Source organism: Felis catus, chromosome E3 (genome assembly GCF_018350175.1).
Source record: "Felis catus isolate Fca126 chromosome E3, F.catus_Fca126_mat1.0, whole genome shotgun sequence".
Classification (NCBI taxonomy): Eukaryota; Metazoa; Chordata; class Mammalia; order Carnivora; family Felidae; genus Felis; species Felis catus.
The window spans coordinates 12758638-12779059 of NC_058383.1; the positions used below are offsets into that span (position 1 = coordinate 12758638).

The 20422-nt window shown below is 42.5% G+C and overlaps 2 long non-coding RNA genes across 4 annotated transcripts in view; one reads left to right on the top strand and one right to left on the bottom strand.

The window, feature by feature from the left end:
• Positions 1-20422, bottom strand: part of LOC102900296 — a 57689-nt gene that overhangs the window by 13579 nt on the left and 23688 nt on the right. The gene's annotated exons all lie outside the window — the stretch shown is intronic.
• On the top strand, positions 1229-6934 carry LOC123382557. 3 transcript variants are annotated; one of them, XR_006591093.1, is made up of 5 exons: positions 1229-1378; positions 3131-3180; positions 3832-3996; positions 5091-5335; positions 6264-6934. It is a non-coding gene; the product is annotated as an uncharacterized LOC123382557 (long non-coding RNA). The 3 variants fall into 3 exon arrangements; XR_006591094.1 differs by having other exon boundaries at positions 6267-6934; XR_006591092.1 differs by having other exon boundaries at positions 6306-6927.

Genomic DNA, 20422 nt, shown 5'->3' on the forward strand with positions numbered 1-20422 from the left:
GATGGTGCCTCAAATGCAAAGTCTCCTTTTGGAAAGGGTTCACTTCTGTAAGAGGCATTTCACCTTGGAATGTATTTCTCCAAGAAGTGAAGAATATGAGAATGAATGAAGGTCCACCAGGGGGACCTGACAGTCCGAGGGAATGGGGAACAGTACCCCCTGGAAATCCAGTAAAAGCACATGGGATGGGAAGAAATGCAAATTGCCTGGAAGCATAGTAAGGCAAGTCCCTCCCACAGAGTATGAGACGTCCAGATTCCCCAGTTCAAATGCAAGCCACCCTGGGAGCCCTTACCAGCCTCATCTCAGTGATCAGTTAGCACTCTGGTGTGCATTACCAACACAGGGTTCCTAGCCCTCAAGTATATGGACCAAGGAAGAGGGCTTCATGGTCAAGGCTCCACAAAGACCCACTCTGTCTGCTCCATAGTCCAGACCACCAATCGTGGAGCTGTGACACATGGAAATGCATCACATCATCTTCCCATTCTCACCAAAGGTTTTTGGACCCCCTTGCCAAGAGAGAGGACCAACTGAGGAGAATCACCAGGAAGCCAGCCATATAACGAACAGTCACAGTGCTCATTCGTACCTTCAAAGCAACATATGCCACGTACCAAGTACTGGGCCAGGCACTAGGCTACAAAGTTGACTGAGGTACAACTGTTATGCCCAGAATTCGTGATCCCCCAAAGACCACCAGGGAGCCGAGTCAGATGCAAAAGCAAAGAGTCTTATTCGAGCTAGCTGGAGCTCAATCTCCTACCTGCACCAACGCAGCGGTGAGATGCCAGGGAGAGAGAGCGAGTTTCAAAAGCACAAAGGTTTTGTAGAGATCATGCCTTAGCCGATTGGCTGGGGAAGGGTTGTGGACTCAGCCGATTGGCTGCCAAAGTGTGGTCCCAGATCAGCAATTATCAGCGTCACCTGGAGCTTGTTAAAAATGCAAATGTTGGGCCTGGTGGTCACAGACCTACTGAATCAGAAACTCTGGGGGTGGGGCTCAGCAATCTGTGTTTGAACGAGTCTTTCAGGAGATTCTGATGCACCTGAAGTTTCAGAACCACTGTGTCTGAGGATCTCTAACATGTTTGGCCTAGTGTATACAGAACGTTTCTCACTGGTCACTTATTAACCATTGGCTGTCAGCCTTGCTGTGCTATATAAATACCTAGCACCAAACACCATCCCCAGAGACTCTGATTAATTGGTTTGGGGAGGGGTAAAATGCTCCCAGGTCATTCTAAGCCTGGACAGGGTTGAGGGCTCCTGCCTCTGGCCCCTACCTGAGAGAAGCCCTCCCTCTTCTACTCACACTTTCCACGCCTCTCACACTCCCCTCCCTCCCACCTCAGACTTCGGAAGAAGGCATCAATCGGTAAGTTACTTAAGGGGAGGAGGTGTGTTCTGAGGTTTGAGCAGGAACTTCTTTCCGCAGCCATGTCGGGGATATCGTCACTAGTCAGCCGGCCTAGGTCTGCTCTTTCACAACCATGCCTAAGCTGGGCACATCTAGCTGGCAAGACAGATGCCCACACAGGTAACTGTAATGAAATGGGTTAAGGGCTATACAAAAGGAAGGTAAAAGAACTAAAATTTGCTACTAGCCTACTCCAATCCAGTAACTTTAATCTGTTCCCTCATCAACTTATTCAACAGACATTTATTAAATGTCTGCAGGAGCTGTGCTAAGAATACAAAGATTAATAGAAAGGATCTTTGCCCTTGAAGGAATCACATACTACAAGGGAAAGATAAATGGGTAAATAATATGTGAAAGGAAAATGTTAGAGTTACTATTTTGGAAGCCTGTAAATGCACAAAAGATATTAAAAGGAGTCCATTCTTAACCATCCCCAAGTGTCTCAAGTTTTATATAAAAAGACTACTTTTACTCATATGTACTGTATGAGTCCACTTAGATGAAGTTCTAGAACAAGCAAAACTAATCTGCTATGAAAAAAAGCAGAGCAGTAGTTGCCTTTGGGGGGATGGTGGTCCCCTGACTAGGAAGGGATATGACAGAATTTCCTTTGGGGATTCTATATCTTCTTTAAAAATGTTTATTTATTTTTTTTGTGTGTGTGTGCATGTGTATGTGTGTGTGAGAGAGAGAGAGAGAGAGACAGCATGAGCAGGGGAAGGCCAGAGAGAGAGGGGGACAGAGGATCTGAAGCGGGCTGACAGCAGCAAGCCTGATGTGGGCTGGAACTCACAACCGGTGAGATCATGACCTGAGCCAAAGCTGGACGCTCAATTGACTGAGCCACCCAGGCGCCCTGCGATTCTACGTCTTGATAGGGATTTGGTTAGATGGATATGTGCATTTGTCAAAACTCATCAAATGGTACAGTTAAGATCTGTGTGTTTTGTTGTTTGTAAATTTCACCTTAAAAAGAACTCTAAACAAATCTTGAACTCTAGATAATGACATACATGGTGAAGCACTTAGGGGGAGGTGTGCTGATATTTGCAACTTATTTTGAATTGCATCCAGAAAATAAGATGGATTGGACAGATTGAGAGAGGAATGCATAGATAAACGGAGATGTGTGAAAGCAAATATAGCAAAATATCACTTATAGAAGCTAGGTGGTGGGTAGGCAGGTACATAATATGTAGTGCTTTCGATTTGAGTGAGAGTTTAGAAATGAAATATTAGGGGAAAAATTCATCTTGAAAGTTAAATAGGTATTCCCTGGCCAAACAGGATGAGAGACGACTAACCTAATCCCATGTCCAACTTTCCAACCCTCATCTGCCTTTCTGTCTCCTGTATAGAGTCTGGAATAGCTACCATATCCACTTATCCCTTTGCTGCTCAGGGTAGCCACGTGGCATAGTTCAGGCCAATGAAGCATTAAGAGAACAACTTCGCTGGTCCTTCTGGGAGACCTTTTGCTTACTTGGTGCTGCCCCTTCCTGACTTGAATACAAACGTGGTACCTGGAATTGCAGCAGCCGCTTGCAACCATGAAGGCAAATCTGAAAGAATCAGACTTCTGCCTTGACTTTATTGAGCCATGGAACCAATGTCAACAACAGCCCATCTCCAGACTTCTTGCTGCGTTAGAAAAAGAAATCCCTTTTTGTTTGAGCCGCTGCTGGTTAAGTTTTCTGTTACTTGTAGGTGAAACATTCTGAGCACAAGGCAGAAGTATAAAACAGCCTGGTTTGCAGGTAAGTGCAAGCAAACTGAGGCCTCGATGCAGAGTCTGAGGAGGAAAATTACGGAGCAGGGGATGTAACCGTAGAGGTAGGAATAGGCCAGACCCTGCAGGACTGTTTATGTCATACTAAGGGCTTTGGATTCTCCAAAGGGAGTAAAGCATGGGAAATAACCTCATCAGATTGCATTTGGGATCAGTGATTCTCAAATTTATTTGAAGATCAGAATCATCTGGAGTTAAAAATGCAGATTCCCAAGCCACATCTCCAGCGATTCTGGTGACAGGAGATGTTGTTGGGGCCCTGCCCATATATTCTCCTTTAGCTGCAGCTTCTGTGACCAGCTCCATGCACACAGATGGCTTCCTGTCCCGATACCTCTGTGATTTTCTGCCTGATGGCCTTCTTCGGTCACAGAAGCATGTTGTATGCACCCAAGTGTCAGTGACTTGATGCTTCTAAGAGCAGCCTTCAACCAACGAGCAATTCGAGCTGATGGATGACCACTACACCTTTCTTGTCTGTTGGTGGGAGAATGACGAAGTGTGTGTCTCAAAGTCTCTCGGGTTCCCTTGGGATCGGTTCCAGTTATCCACAGTGATAACCCTCTCATTAACATACCTTTTATTGGCTTTTCCTTCCTTCCCTGTCTCCTTCCTCCAGATCCCACCAGTGCGCCACTGGGATGACCTCTCAAATAAACTCCTGGCACCCAAATCCTTGTCTAAGGCTCTGCTTTCAGTAGACCCCAAAGGAGCTGATTCTGAAGGCCGGCGAGGGGCGAGGGGTGGTCTGCATTTTTACCATCATGGACCGCGAAGCACTCAGGTATGTGGACTCCATCTCAGCCCCTCTTCCACAAGTACCTCTCCATTTGTAGATCAGAGTGAAATTCTTCAGTGACAAGCAGATTTTTCAGCTGAGTTGAGACCAAGAGATTTAGCAAATTCTCTAGCTAATTCAGTTAATCTGTGAAAAGTTTCCAAACATAAGCACTTTCCAAAGTGAGACCTAACTACAAATCAGCTTATGACATTGAAAATGACAATCAGGAGGTTGTCAAAACCCCACTATATAAATAAATAAGAATGAAGAATCGGGAATGTTCCTCACCTCATAACACTCGGAATAACTTTGTGTCTACATTTATTAATACTTAGTATTTATTTATGTAGTCGGTTTCATTTATTCATGTGGTTGGTTAGGTGTTTACCTTTTACTGAAAAAGAGGAAAACTAGATCTTATCAGCTGAAGCAATCATTTTAATTGTATTCAGGGACCAGGTAAAAGCTGCTCCCTACCGGGGCGCCTGGGTGGTGCAGTCGGTTAAGCGTCCGACTTCAGCCAGGTCACGATCTCACGGTCCGTGAGTTCGAGCCCCGCGTCGGGCTCTGGGCTGATGGCTCAGAGCCTGGAGCCTGTTTCGGATTCTGTGTCTCCCTCTCTCTCTGCCCCTCCCCCGTTCATGCTCTGTCTCTCTCTGTCCCCAAAATAAATAAATGTTGAAAAAAAAATTAAAAAAAAAAAAGCTGCTCCCTATTGCTTTAACGTTCCCTTACTAGGAGAGGAGATTGGTCAAGTATTTTGATACTACTATTTGCCCTCAAATTAGGATGCCGGGAGGAAGAGCTGGTGGCGGAGAAGCGGACACAGGAGGGGACAGAGCAGGTTGTTAGATTTCTCCGATGAGGCTGTCTCAAGGCCATGTGTATCTGGCCCTCCTTTTCAAAAGCCCCAGTAAGGTGACCCAACCAGGAAGGATAGTGTCCCTCTATTGTAAGCTGTGGCTCATGAACTTAAAAAAAAAAGCATCATTTAAAGATGTTTCCAACTGCAATTCCAAGGAACCAATTATTCACAACCAAGAAGGCTTTTAGGCTCGCCTGGAATACCAGCTCACACCACATCCCTGTGCCTCCAGGCTGCCCCAGCCTCGTGTTTGCTAGAGCAGCCTGGTCTCCGTGCTTTTGTCAGAAGGAATCACGGCACCGTTACCCTGCTGTTGTTATAAGGGGCTACGCCTAATGCCGCTGAACACAGACAAGATGTTAGAGAGAGTCTTCCCATCAAAATCTTCAAGAGTGAGATGGTTCTCTTCACCTCTTCCTGCTTATATGTAGTTTCACCTGCTGTTGTGGAGGAAAGGAAGACAGAAGCTGTCAGAAGGTAAGCATGGGCTATGGGTACAGCTGCCGACGGATGGGGGATAAAAGAATGCAAAAATACCACTGGATCAGCTTTTCTGTAATCCTAACAGAAGGGACGTGGGGGAAGGTCTGCATTTCTACGCCCTGGATTAGCGTTCACCTAGGGTGCTTTGCTGTCACTGGAAAGTGAGTTTTCACTCAGAGGAAGCATGCAGTGTCAACCCGAAAGTCTCAGGAAAAGCTTAGGAAGAGGGCATTTTAGCATTACAGGAAAATAAGGAATCATTCTATCCTTATCTCCAATTACTAGGAGAAAGGTTACTTTATTCACTGAATCACTTTTATTGCACACCAACCACAAACATTTCTTTCTCTTTTTTTAATGTTTGTTTATTTTTGAGAGAAAGCACAAGCAGGGGAAGGGCAGAGAGAGAGGGAAACACAGAATCTGAAGCAGGCTCGAGGCTCTGGGCTGTCAGCGCAGAACCCGAAGCAGGGCTTGAACCCATGAACCGTGAGATCGTGACCTGAGCCTAAGTGGGACGCTTACCCGACTGAGCCACACTGGCGCCCACAAACATTTCTTCGACAGCCTACTTACGGTGTGCCAGGTGCTTTTTTGGGTAGTACAGAGACTCCAAGGGGTAGAGACACAGTCTCAGCCCTAGAGAAAGCCACAGTGTAGTCGAAGAGAAATGAGGGGCTGGAAGATAAATAACAACCTGAGCATGCAGATGCTATGTGAGAAACGGCCACAGCATGGGTCAATAACATTAGTACAAGGTTCACATAGCTATCTCTTAATAATATGACAGGCATGCCCCTTCCTTAGGATATGTTATTACTGGAGGAGTACAGAGAAGGTAAGAACTTAATTGCCTAAAGTAATTGTGATGTTTGCACATAAATGCATAATGATATTATTGATCCTGGATGCAAACCGTTAGCAGAAGCAGTAGTGAAACCTGATGGGAGTTCGCACCTGGCAGCTTTGTTTCTCTAGTCACCAAAGAGCCACAGAGGGAACCCGGAAGTACCTACGGCTCCCAGGATGTGGCAGCGAGCGAAGGTGCTTACCAAATGGAATTAACGGTACTAGAAGATCAAGAAAGTTTGAGCAACTGCATATAGCAGCACCAAATAGGAAGGAAATTGCTGCTTTTATCTCCGGCCATCAAAGTGCCTCACAAATCAATATTAGAAGCTGCATTTTATAAATTACACCATCACGGGAGATGTGAACCAGCATGAAGGGGTGGGGGGATGTTTCTTTCTTTCTTTCTTTCTTTTTTTTTTTTTTAAGAAATCTATTCATCGTGAAATTCAGGAGCTAGTATTTGGCCCCCAAATAATTGTTCATATTAAAGCAATGAATACTGTTTATTTACTACGATTATGAACACTATGTCAGATTTATTAAAAGTTTTGATTAAAGCATTTTTTTAAGTTTTGATTAAAGTATTTTTAAAACACTGAAAATAACAACAATATCTCCCAGAAAATAATGAGTTTCTTCCTGTTAGCTGTCGAATTATTTACTCCCATAACTGAATAATAACAGCACATCAAAGCCGGCAGTAGCAATGAAATGATTTGTGAACATAGGTTAACAAATTAGTGCCTCGTGATGTGTAATTGTCTAATTAGAGTAAAAATGCTAGTCTTACCTAAAAGACTGACAAGAGTGTAAAACAAGAAGGAACAGGTAAAAAGCATCATGCGAAAGATTAGAATGCATGTAAGCATGCCACTTTTATGCTTACTGCTCAAGAGGGGCCAAGACCATCTTCCCAATCATACACGTTCAACTTACACACACTGGTTCAACTATGGTCAAGACAAGAACAATCAATCAGGTAACTGCGAGTTCATTACGTTTTCAGGGGGGGATGAGAAGCTGTCTATATGACCTCAAATTACTGAATTATTTCTAGTTTTCATAGGACAACCACCGGCATCTCAGGCATATAAAGACATCTAAGAGAAAGTTCCTTTGAATCCTTCTTTAGCTCATGTCAAAACGTCTACAGTTTTAAATGTAGATTTAGGGGCGCCTGGGTGGTTCAGTCTGGTGAGCGTCCGGCTTCGGCTCAGGTTATGATCTCGAGGTGCATGAGTTTGAGCCCCGCATCGGGCTCTGTGCTGACATCTCAGAGCCTGGAGCCTGCTTCAGATTCTGTTGTCTCCCTCACTTCCCACCCCTCTCCAGCTGGTACTCTGTCTCTGTCTCTCTCTCAAAAATAAACATTGAAAAAAAAAAAAAGCAGATTTAAAAAGAAAAAAAAAAAACCTCAGAGGAAATAAGGAGTATTTCTCTCTCTTATAATTAAGGATTTTCCTCTTTTTTAATGTTTATTTATTCTGAGAGAGAGAGAGAGAGAGAGAGAGAGAGAGAGAAGGGAGAATCGCAAGCAGGCTCCGCACTGTCACCGCAGGGCCCAACACAGGGCTCGAACTCACGACCATTAGATCATTAGATCATGACTGGAACTGAAACCAAGAGTCAGACACTTAACGGACTGAGCCACCCAGGTGCTCCTAATTAAACACTTTCTATTTACCTTCCATTTATTCAATACTTATGTACTAAGCACCTGTTATGTGCCAAGCAGAGCATTAGGTTTTTGGAGAGACATGTAGATGCATAAAACACGGTTCTTCTTTCGAAGAGCTTTCTTTCTAATTCAAGAAATAAGATACACAGTCTGTAAGGCTGTAAACCTCAGGTGGCAGAGATAAAGTGCTGCCAGATTTCGGGAGAGGCACTGGTAACTTCCACGGGGGGAAATCAAGAGCTTGGTCCTGACCGACGGCAAGTGATGGGAAGGCTTTGTAGACAGAGGAAATAGCCTGCATGAAAGCGTATGTATCTCGGTGTTTATTCTGCCACCAGTTGGGAAGTTTAATTCTAATTAGATCCCGGAAAAGAAGCCAGCTCTGTGCTTATTTCCATTGGCAGTGGAAGCTTGGGCGGCTAAAAAAAATCTGCCCTCACAACAGCCAGTGAGTTAGTAACATAGCACAGCAGGGGCTTGGAGGTTCCAGAATTCTTTTAATCCTCAGTGAGCATTTAAACAAGTAAGCCTTCTAAATATATACAAATCTTGTATTTGAATGGATTTGGAAAAATGAAGCGGCCTGTGAAACGCACATGACACTCTTTCAAGTCTTGAAGCAATGCTTGCGCTACCATAGGACAATTTCGGTCCCAGTTAGAGCTCTTAGGAACAGAGCAAGAACTCCCTCGCTCCTTCCCTGGTCCCCTCTTCACGAACGCAGCCTCCCTGCAGCTTTGGGAAGCAGCCTCCAGTTGCTGGCTCCACACAGAGGAAGGATGTGTCGAAGGAAGTTTCCTGCTTTCCCTGTTCCTTGCAAGGACTGCCCGGTGCTATTGGGCCACGTGCCTGCACATGTTAAGTGTCAATGTTAAAACAAAGATCAAGGTCTGGTTATTAATCCAGGTCAGGGCAAAGAGGAAGAAACTATCAGCAAAGAGAAATGATTTCTTTTTAGGGTTTTGCTCTGAAGGCGAAATTTTGTTTAATTAAATGAGACCCTCTGCCCCATTATTGACGAAGGAACAAGGGACCCCACGGTGAGTGAGGTGCTCGCCATTAACACACAGTCTCAAACTTAAACCTGGTTTCGTCATTCATACCTTGCATTCTGGCCCCTGTTCATCACTCCAGCCTAGCATCATTAGCCAGTTTGCTTTTCAATGTTTACACATAAAAATCGTTAGACACACCTTGAGAAGATGTATTTTCTTACATGTTACTTGAGGAAATAAATATGTGAAGGACTTGGAAGTGATTCAAATGGCCCTGATGTAGCCAAGCGTTTGTAAAATAAGATTCTGTCATTGAAAAGGAAGACTGGAGGGGGAAGCTGGCGTGAAGTAACACTGTCTTTTAGGGGGTTGGGGGGAAGGGGCAGGGCCGTTAGCCTACGGCACCACGATTACTGCTAGGACTGCCTTTATAACTGGCTGATGCACTCCACTCTGGAAAGGGCCTCGCAATATGTCCCCCAGAAACTGGATGCTCCTTCGAGGAGGAGGAAGCCTGCTCCGGTGAAAACCCTACTGTCGTTTCTGCAAGCAGGGGTGGTGCTGGGTACCAGGCTCAGTCACCACTCCGCTGGAAACGTCTTGTGAAAGTCACTTAATTTCTCTGGCCTTCAATTCTCATCTAAGAGGAGAATATTGAACTAAATGAGCTTTAAGAAGGGAAACCACAAAATCTAGTGTAAAAACTGGGACAATTTTTCCAGGACGAATGTTAAACTGGACAGGATGTGTGTACGGCAAACCGGGATGCATGAGTACCCCATCTCAAAAGTCCCCTTGCACACCGGAGCCTGTGATTCCCACGGCCCTCCTCCTACCAGTGACCCCAAAACTTTCAATGACACCCTCACATTTAAAGGGAAAAGAGACACAGTAACATAACAAAAAATAGCTAATTTGGAAAAGGTATTTTATGTTATTATTTTTTTAATGTTTATTTAGTTATTTGGAGAGAGAGAGAATGCACACAAGCGGGAGGAGGGGCAGAGAGAGGAGAGAGAATCCCAAGCAGGCTCCTAGTTGTCAGGGCAAAGCCCGACATGGGGCTTAAACTCACGAACCATGAGGTCACAGCCTGAGCCAAAACCAAGAGTGAGACGCCTAACCAACTGAGCCACCCAGGTGCTCCCGACAAAGATTTGTTAGAGAAGGTGTGAGGCCTAAGTAACCTCATGTCAAAAATTAAGAATCACTTGAAATTGTTTAGGAAGGGGTATTGTATAATTTCCTAGTTTCTTTTGAGATTTAAAATATATATATACAGGGTGCCTGGGTGGCTCAGTCGCTAAGCATCTGACTCAGCTCAGGTCATGATCTCTCACAGTTCATGAGCTCGAGCCCTGCATTGGGTGAGCTCTGCTTCCTTCTCTCTCTCTGCCCCTCCTGGTAGTATTCTCTCTCGCTCTCTCTCTGCCCCTCACTCACTTGAGCCCCCCCTCCCAATATATATATATATTTATAAAAAAAGAGAATATATATATGTACAGAGAATATATATATATATATATATGCACACACACACACACACACACACACACACACACACACACACCGAGAAGATACATTCTAACATCTATCCATCTAATCTGTACATAAATTTATCTGAAATAAATCTTTTTGTGTGTGTGTCTTAGAGAGACACAGAGAGAGATTGACAACAGGGGAGAGAGGACAGAGTGGGAGAGAGAGACAGAGAGAGAGAGAGATTGAGGGAATCCCAAGTAGGCTCCACACTCAACATGGAGACTGATGCAGGGCTTGATCCCACAACCCTGGGCCTGGGATTACAACCTGAGCTGAAATCAAGAGTCAGTCTCAACCAACTGAGCCACCCAGGTGCCCCTAAAATTTCTGTAATAAGCAAAAATATACCAAAATATTGTCCACGAACAAAGCAAGACTAGCCACAGTTACGGTGAAATAGGCATTTTAAGCTCAATTTTCAATGTTTTCCATTAAATTTCTAGTGTGTGACATAAATTATATTGCTCTCAATTCTGATATAATTTCTTAAAACCTCAATCTAAGACTTTGTCTAAACTGAGAATCGAGAACGCACAACACTTTCCATAACAGGTGCTGAGAATAATGTATGCTTCTGGCACCTTTAATTTCTAGAGATCTAATGTGGTGGATGGAGTAGTTGCTTTACAGTTGGTTTAGGAGTTCGCTTTTGGGAATCTGCAGTCTACTGCCCACTAAACATTTCAGAGTGGGAAGTTTAATGATTTATCCTCTGTACAAACTGCTTTTCTGATGGTATTATTGTTAGAATAAAAGACTCGCTTTGAAAAGAAAGTCTGGGAACATCTGAAAATCTCAGTATAAGGAAGAACATTCTAAGAGCCAGAAGTTTCCAGCAGTGAAATAGACCTATCCACCTGTAAGGGGGGAGCTCCCCGTCAGCAGAAGCATTTCAGTGGGAATTGAGTGGCTATCCCTGAGGGTCACAATGGAGACAATTTTTCATTACAGAAGAGGCCAGGTGAGGTGACCTCTGAGCTACTAGCCAGTTTTAAGCCAGTTTTGTGATCTCAGGGCTCACAGGATCCTGACTCTGAATAAGTAGCTAAAATAACATCTAACACTGTCCCATGATACAGCACACTTGGTACAACAACATCTTCCCTCAGAAAGCCACCGCCCTAAGTGTCCTGTGTGTGCTCACATTAAATCGCTTTGCTGCTGCTTGGCTCAGAATGAAGCTGACTTCTAGTTTGACTAAAGCAACGTTAATGCATCTGGGAGAAACAAAAAACTCTAATAACACACCTCAGGTCTATGAAAAGAACACTCTGCTCCACAGCCAATGCATAGCACACTGGCACACGTAATAAAAATTCTACCTCAGCCATTTAATATTTAGTGAAAAGCCAGAGGAAGTAAAATCGGAGCTGGATTCAGTTCAACACCCGGGTCAGTGGTGCAGTGTGGGCAAATGATGAGCGTTTCCGTTCATTTACGTTGGCAGATTTCCAAGGCTGCTCCACATCTGTACGGTTAAGCCTCTGCCGGGGGCAGCAGGGCAGAAAACATGCCGTGCTCTGCACCATGGCACGGCCTGCTTCTGGGCGAACGCGCGGGGCTGCTGACTGGCCCGAGCACTCCTTGCAGCCAGCTCGGCCATTCAAGGAAAAACCCATCACCGCTCTGGAACTTCAGAGCTATGCACAGAGTGAAACTGAGCAGGAAGAGGAAGCAACAGACAGGAGGGTGAAGCAGTGAGCTAGAGGTGATTCCACAGTGTCTGGGGACAGTAGATGGGGTCTGCCAGAGAAATCAGCTTTGCAGAGATAACTCGGCCTTTAAAGAGTGCTCTGTTTTCCTTTACGGAGCTGGATACTAGAAATTCATAATGTGTGTTGTTTTGAAACAGGGACTGATGTGAACGCCAGTTATCTTTCTCTTTGATCATAAAATAATTACATCTTTAAAAAAATTTTTTTTGATGTTTATTTATGTTTGAGAGAGACAGACAGACAGAGCACAAGTGGGGGGGAGGGCAGAGAGAGAGGGGGACACAGAATCCAAGCAGGCTCCAGGCTCTGAGCTGTCCGCACAGAGCCCGACGCGGGGTGAACTCATGGACCGCGAGATCATGGCCTGAGCCGAAGTCGGATGCTCAACTGACTGAGCCACCCAGGCGCCCCAATAATTATAATCTTTTTAAGTGACCTCCGACATCTTTAGGACTAGTCCTCCTACAGATGTTAAAAGCAAAGGAAAACAAGCTTCAACTGTTCTCTTTGAATCTTATCTCTGAAAGTGGCTAAGTCTGTAATCACCTAAAATGTGGCTTGAAAACTAAAACTAACCAAATAGAAGATAGGCAACAAATTAACTCCACAAGAATGAAATGTACTGAACTGATAGATTAATTCAAAGTCAAGTACAAGTATTCTGATTTGCAGTCTTTTGTGGGAGTCGGCTGGCAAGATAGATATAAAGTAGCCATTATCAGAGGACATGCTCACCATGGCTGTATTCTTTATAGATACATGGTGTGACCATCACCCACAGCATTTTGTCCCTAATAATAGAGAGATGGGATCCAAAAGCTTAAATAAGCAACTGACTGTCAATGTGGCCTTGAGTAAATTATTTCACTTTCTAATCCTTGTCTGCAAAGCTGAGGTAATAAAACCTATTTAACTTAGTTACTATGGTGATTAAATTTTATAATTAACCTAATTATTGGCAAAATTTCTGGAGTGTTTAAAATATGCCAGGCACAAAGGATCTAAGGAGACATTTCTCAAATATATACAAATGTCCAGTAAGCACTTGAAAAGATATTCAGCATCATTAGCCATTAGGGAAATACGAATCAAAACCACAATCAGATATGACCACACATCCACTAGACTGGCTATAATCAAAAAGGTAATAAAAAATATTGGTGAGGATGTGGAGAAATCAGAACCCCATAGAATGCTGGTGGGAATGTAAAATCGTGCAGCCACTTTGGAAAACAGGCTGGTAGTTCCCCAACGTTTAAACACAGAGTTATCATATGACCCAGCAATTCCACTCCTAGGTATAGGCCCAAGAGAAATGAAAACATATGCCCCCACAAGAGCTTAAACATGAATGTTCACAGCAGCATTATTCACAATAGCCAAAAAGTAAAAACAACCCAAATATCTATCACCTGAATGGATAAATGAAATACGGTATTTTCTTACAATGGAATATACTTTGGCAATAAAAGGGAATGGAGTACTGATACATGCTACAATATAGACGAATCTTGAAAACATTATACAAAGTGAGATAAACCAGTCACAAAAGCCCCCATGTGATTCTATTTACATGATAGGTGCAATATAAGCGAGTCAATAGAGACAGAAACTAGACTAGTGGTTGCCTGGGGCTGAAAGGGGGTTGGAGGGAGAGTTTGGGAGGTGACAGCTAAGAGATACAGGTTTCTTTTTGGGGTGATGAAAATGTTCTAAAATTTATCACTGTGATGGTTGTGCAACAAAGTACGTGAAAAGCCATTGAATTATATACTTTAAATGAGTGAACTATACGGTATGTGAATTATATCTCAATAAAGCTGTATTTTTTGTTTTGTTTTTAAATCTTATTTTTATTTTTATTTATTTTTTTAAATATGAAATCCATTGTCAAACTGGTTTCCACACAACACCCAGGGCTCATCCCAACAGGTGCCCTCCTCAACGCCCACCACCCACCCTCCCCGCTCCCCCCCCCCCCGCCAAACCCCCAGTCCACTCTCAGTTTTCAAGAGTCTCCCATGGTTTGCCTCCTTCCCTCTCGAACTTTTTTTTTCCCCTTCCCCTCCCCCATGGGCCTCTGCCAAGTTTCCCAGGATTCACATAAGAGTGAACACATATGGTATCTGTCTTTCTCTGTAGGACTTATTTCACTTAGCATAACACTCTCCAGTTCCATCCACGCTGCTACAAAAGGCCACATTTCATTCCTTCTCGTTGCCAAGTAGTATTCCATTGTATATATAAAACACAATTACTTTATCCATTCATCAGCTGATGGACATTTAGGCTCTTTCCACAATTTGGCCATTGTTGAAAGTGCTGCTGTAAACATTGGGGTACAAGTGCCCCATGCATCAGCACTCCTGTATCCCTTGGGTAAACTCCTAGCAGTGCTATTGCTGGTCATAGGATAGATCCATTTTTAATTCTTTGAGGAACCTCCACAGTTTTCCAGAGTGGCTGCACCAGTTTGCACTCCCACCAACAGTGCAAGAGGGTTCCCGTTTCTCCACATTCTCTCTAGCATCTATAGTCTCCTGATTTGTTCATTTTAGCCACTCTGAGTGGCATGAGGTTATATCCCAGTGTGGTTTTGATTCACATCTCCCCGATGAGGAGTGACATTGAGCATCTTTTCATGTGCCTATTGGCCATCTGGATGTGTTCTTTAGGGAAGTATCTATTCATGTCTTCTGCCCATTTCTTCACTGGATTATTTGTTTTTTGGGTGTGGAGTTTGGTTAAGTTCTATGTAGATTTTAAATACTAGCCCTTTGTCTAATATATCATTTGCAAGTATCTTTTCCCATTCCATTGGTTGCTTTTAGTTTTGTTGATTGTTTCCTTTGCAGTGCAGAAGCTTTTTATCTTCATGAGGTCCCAATAGTTCATTTTTGCTTTTAATTCCCTTGCCTTTGGGGATGTGTCAAGTAAGAAATTGCTGCAGCTGAGGTCAGAGAGGTTTTTTTCCTGCTTTCTTCTCTAGGGCTTTGATGGTTTCTTGTCTCACACTCAGGTCCTTTATCCATTTTGAGTTTATTTTTGTGAATGGTGTAAGAAGGTGGTCTAGTTTCATTCTTCTGCATGTTGCTGTCCAGTTCTCCCACCACTGTTTGTTAAAGAGACTGTCTTTTTTCCATTGGATATTCTTTCCTGCTTTGTCAAAGATTAGTTGGCCATACTTTTGTGGGTCCAATTCTGGAGTCTCTATTCTATTCCATTGGTCTGTGTGTCTGTTTTTGTGCCAATACCATGCTGTCTTGATGATGACAGCTTTGTAGTAGAGGCTAAAGTCTGGGATTGTGATGCCTCCTGCTTTGGTCTTCTTCTTCAATATTACTTTGGCTATTCAGGGTCTTTTGTGGTTCCATACAAATTTTAGGATTGCTTGTTCTAGCTTCGGGAAGAATGCTGGTGCAATTTTGATTGGGATTGCATTGAATGTGTAGGTAGCTTTGGGTAGTATTGACATTTTAACAATATTTATTCTTCCAACCCATGAGCATGGAATGTTTTTCCATTTCTTTGTATCTTCAATTTCCTTCATAAGTTTTCTATAGTTTTCAACATACAGATCTTTCACATCTTTGGTTAGGTTTATTCCTAGGTATTTTATGATTCTTGGTGCAATTGTGAATGGGATCAGTTTCTTTACTTGTCTTTCTGTTGAAAAGCTGTATTCTTTGTAAAAAGATGTGCCAGGCAGTTTGCTAGGCACTCAGTACATAATGGATGCGAAATGTGGATAGTATGTGCTTCATAAATACAATGCAAACACATAATGCCTCATTTACCTTGAATACAGAGGGAAAAGAACTTTTAAAAGAAATACAAGTGCATGTGAAATATAAAAGCCTAAATTAATGTGCTAATTAGGAATAAAATAACCATAACTAAGGCATATCAGCACATAGTATCGTACTGGGATATCATTAAACTGTACTTGAGTGTACAGTAAGGCAAAGCCTTTAGTGGCAATAATCTTTGGTAATACGCTATTGAATCATTGTGTTATTTAAACAGAAAGTGAAGGCCATTATAAACTACACCTGAGAATCAAAGACAAAGAGATAAAATGACAGTTTCTTGCAAGAGAAGAGATCTGAAGAGGAAATCCTGCCTCTACTTCTTTACCTGTCTTGGCTGTCTATTTCGAATGCACACGGTCCCTCTATTTTCCCAAATTGCATACTTCCCTGGTCCTTAGCCTTTCCCATTCTCCTGTTAGACCCAGGAAGCTATTATTTTATAGCCTAAAAGCTAATGCGACCCTCAGAATTATTGATGAGCATGGGCTCCTTGCAAGAAGTCACCATGTGCATCCTGCTGGAGTGGGGCAGAGTGAACAGCCTGGGGAAGGACACTGACACCTGCCAGAGCTTTTAGTGGCATTCTTGTCCAGGCTTGACATTACAGATAGAGTAAGGCATCCTGGAGTAGCCCATTAACACATGCGAAGGCAGATCTGCCAAGTATCTCAAGGGGCCATCGTCCATCTAGTATGTGTAGTTCTGGTGTTGTGTCGACACCAAGTAAGGACCAAACCCTGGATGAGAAGCTTGTGTGGATGCACGAAAAGTTTCCTTAAAAATGATAGAAGAAAAGAGGTCGCGGTGTGGAGGAGACCCATCAACAACAGCAACAACAAAGAGTGGAAGTGAGAGATAAGAAAGGAGGAGAGGATGGAGAGAGGGTATAGTGAAGTCTGTTAGGACATTTAAAAATCGCCAGAAAGATGGCTGCCTCAGTCAGTGGAGCCTGCAACTCTTGATCTCGGGGTTGTGGGTTTGAGCCCCATGTTGGGTGCAGAGATTATTACTTAAAAATAAAATCTTCCAGGGGGACAAAAATCAAATTTGCCAGAAAGAGAAATGTTAACCTCAACCACCAGAGAGAAATAGACCTCTTTTAGGTACGTCCCTTCCGTAAAATGAAGTGGTGGCAAGAGAAAGTATCTTAAAAATTAATGCATGTTAAGGAAGAAATAAGGTGGTCAGCAGAGGACAGGATGGCACTTTGAAGTGCTAAAGAGGTAACAAGTGGACATAAAAGTATTCATGTTGAGAGGCACCTGCGTGGCTCAGTCAGTTAAACATCCGACTTTGGCTCAGCTTATGATCTTACAGTTCATGGGTTTAAGCCCCGGGTCGGGCTCTGTGCTGACAGCTTGGAGCCTGGAACCTGCTTCAGATTCTGTGTCTCCCTCTCTCTCTGCCCTTCCTCTGCTCATGCTCTGTCTCTGCCTTTCTCAAAAATAAATGAACATTAAAATAAACTATTTGTATTGATATGACAAGGGGGTGGGATTTGTGTGCCCAGAAAAAGGCCATGACAAGGACTGATGTACAGCAGTGAGAAAACAGCAGTAGGAATAATAAAGGGTCCAAAGTGAACCAGGCAATAAGAAAGGCCAAAACTGACTGCACAACAAATCTGGCTAACAGAGAACAGTGCAGGAAGACAATGTAAAATCAGACTCAACAATAAGAGTAAGAAAGAGAGCAACTCTGATGCAGAAAGAAGCAGATTTAAGTGAAATTCCAAAGCATTTCCTTAAAGGCTTACATGATTTTGAAGAACTGGAAAAACATAAATATTTATTCGGGCAGAGCAAGAACTTGAGCACAGAATACAAATTCTAAGCCTAAAACAAAACCAAAAAGAAAAGTTTTCAATTCGCAAACTCATTTGTGTTCCTTCTTTTCATTCACTAATGGTTTTCTTTGTTTGGCTTTTGTAAGGGGCCACCGCTTTCCCACAGCAGCAGGTGATAACTGGTCCTCATGTTCCAAGAGTGGCCCACGAAAGTCTGTTTAACTATTAAAACTGTACATTCACAGTAATGCTGGGAATCGGCCTGAGTTCTGAATCCTGGGAGAAACGAGTGACAAGAGAACAGGGGAAGAGAAGCAGAGAAAGGAAGGGCCAGGAAGAGAAAGGGGAAAAGCAAGGAAAAGAATGACAAAGGAGGGTTTCCTCTTGTCTTGAGCAGATGCCCCACTAAGTGTTAGGAAGCTATGGGGCTCACATTCAAGCTCCAAGTCGCCTGCTGATGCCCTTTATCCTTTTTAGGCAGATGTGATTGAAATTTTAAAAAGTATGAAGGAGGGATATTTTGTAGCAAGGTTCTTCAAGGACAGATCTTCCTAGTCATTCCTTCTTACAGCCTCCTTCCTCCTGTACTTCTCTGAAGGATCCAGTGTGGGTTTTTTGTTTTTTTTTTTTTTAAACATTTACCTACTTTTGAGAGGCAGAGAGAGACAGAATGCGAGCAGGACAGAGGCAGAGAGAGAGGGAGACAGAATCTGAAGCAGGCTCCAGGATCCGAGCTGTCAGCACAGAGCCCGACGTGGGGCTCGAACCCACAAACTGAGCTCATGACCTGAGCTAAAGTCGGACACTTAACCGACTGAGCCACCCAGGTGCCCCTAAAGGATCCAGTGTTTTGATGTGGGACTTCCTGAGGGTCTTGGCATACAAGGGTAGGGGCAGTTGTTCATCAATTTGAAGCTTATGAGATAAGAATTACCTAATAGAATAAAATAGTTTCTTTGATTGTATATAGAGAAGTGGTATTATAAAGTATAAATGAAATACAGATGGAGACTAGTTAAATCTTTTAATATGGAGAAGTACTCACAATGTAACACAGCCCAACACCCTGCGTCCATTGGGTGAAAAATTGTGTGATATACTGAGAGATCTGTAAGGGATGTGAGGATTTAGGGATGTAGATACATGACAGAAGTTTAGAAAAAACATGGAGAGTCATCTTGGAAATTAAGGTATGGAAAGAGGCAATGGAAAAGATATAAAAGGCAAAAATGGTGAGAATTAAATCTGACATTTGCCTAGGCAAGAAAACAAGATTAGTCAAACTATGAAAAAGAACTACTCATAGAACACAGAAAGAAAATGAAAAAAAGTTACAAAACTCCCACTGATTAGACAATTTGAAAGACAATTGTTAAAAACTAAAGTAAAAAGAATAAAAGGCTGAGACAGAAAAAATAACCCTCAAAAGGACACAAAAAGTATTTAAGTTGTTAAGGTATGTATTATAATTATAGGAGAAATAAATACATCTGTAAGAAGATTAGAAGAGATTTTTTTAAGGCATAATTTCCCAATAAAGGGCCTTCTTATTGGTGACATTTCAGGGGGGAAAAATATCTCCAAAAGGACAATGAATGATCATATGGTGAGTTTTGGTTGAATTTTTTTTTTTTAACATACTGCTTCCTCCAGGGTCATTATGCTTCTAAATTGCATAGATAAAGAAAATAGCTACAAATGAAAGTTTTTGCTTAGTAATGTTCCTTATTTTTAGCTGTTCAGAAGTTATTTTTATTCACCTTCAAAAGCTCAGCAATTTTTTGATTTATCATAAACAGCATTGAATTGAATACTTTATTGCATGCAATTACCGGATACCTGCACCCAGAAGACAGAGTTAACAAAATACAGAGTTAACAAAACCAAGTTCAAGCCCCAGCCCCATCACTTAGGGAGAACGTTAAGCAAAGTAATTGAAACCCTATTCCTTCACCTTTTTATAAAATAAAAGTCTTGAACGGAAGAAAATTTATGAACTCTTAAGTCCCTTCTAGGTATGTTTATTATTCTCTAAAGGGTAAATTAATGTTTAACTTACTCTAAGTTATTATTGCAATCTTGTCTTTAGGATGGTTTTATAAATGCCTGATTTTTCACTAAGATTGATTGACTGATTGATTGATTTTAATTGTTTTTTTTTCAACGTTTATTTATTTTTGGGACAGAGAGAGACAGAGCATGAACGGGGGAGGGGCAGAGAGAGAGGGAGACACAGAATCGGAAGCAGGCTCCAGGCTCTGAGCCATCAGCCCAGAGCCCGACGCGGGGCTCGAACCCACGGACCGTGAGATCGTGACCTGGCTGAAGTTGGACGCTTAACCGACTGCGCCACCCAGGCGCCCCTCACTAAGATTTATTGACAGCCTAAAATAATCCAAAATTTATAGGTAAGAAGAAAGAGGATAAATGGATTATGGCTTCAGAGGCAATATTTCTTCCATTATATGGAGGAAAATAGTTGGATATCATTACAAAACTTTAAGCACAGAAATCACATTAAAAACATGCAATTTTATATTATTTAATATGCGATATATGTTAGTATATTAACACATGAATAGCTAATTAATGTTAATAACAAATTGGTATTAATCATAGTTAAAAAGATGCATAAATGTGAAATAATCTCCACAGTGACACTATGTGATTTTTGCTCCCATTATCATTATTTTACAGATAA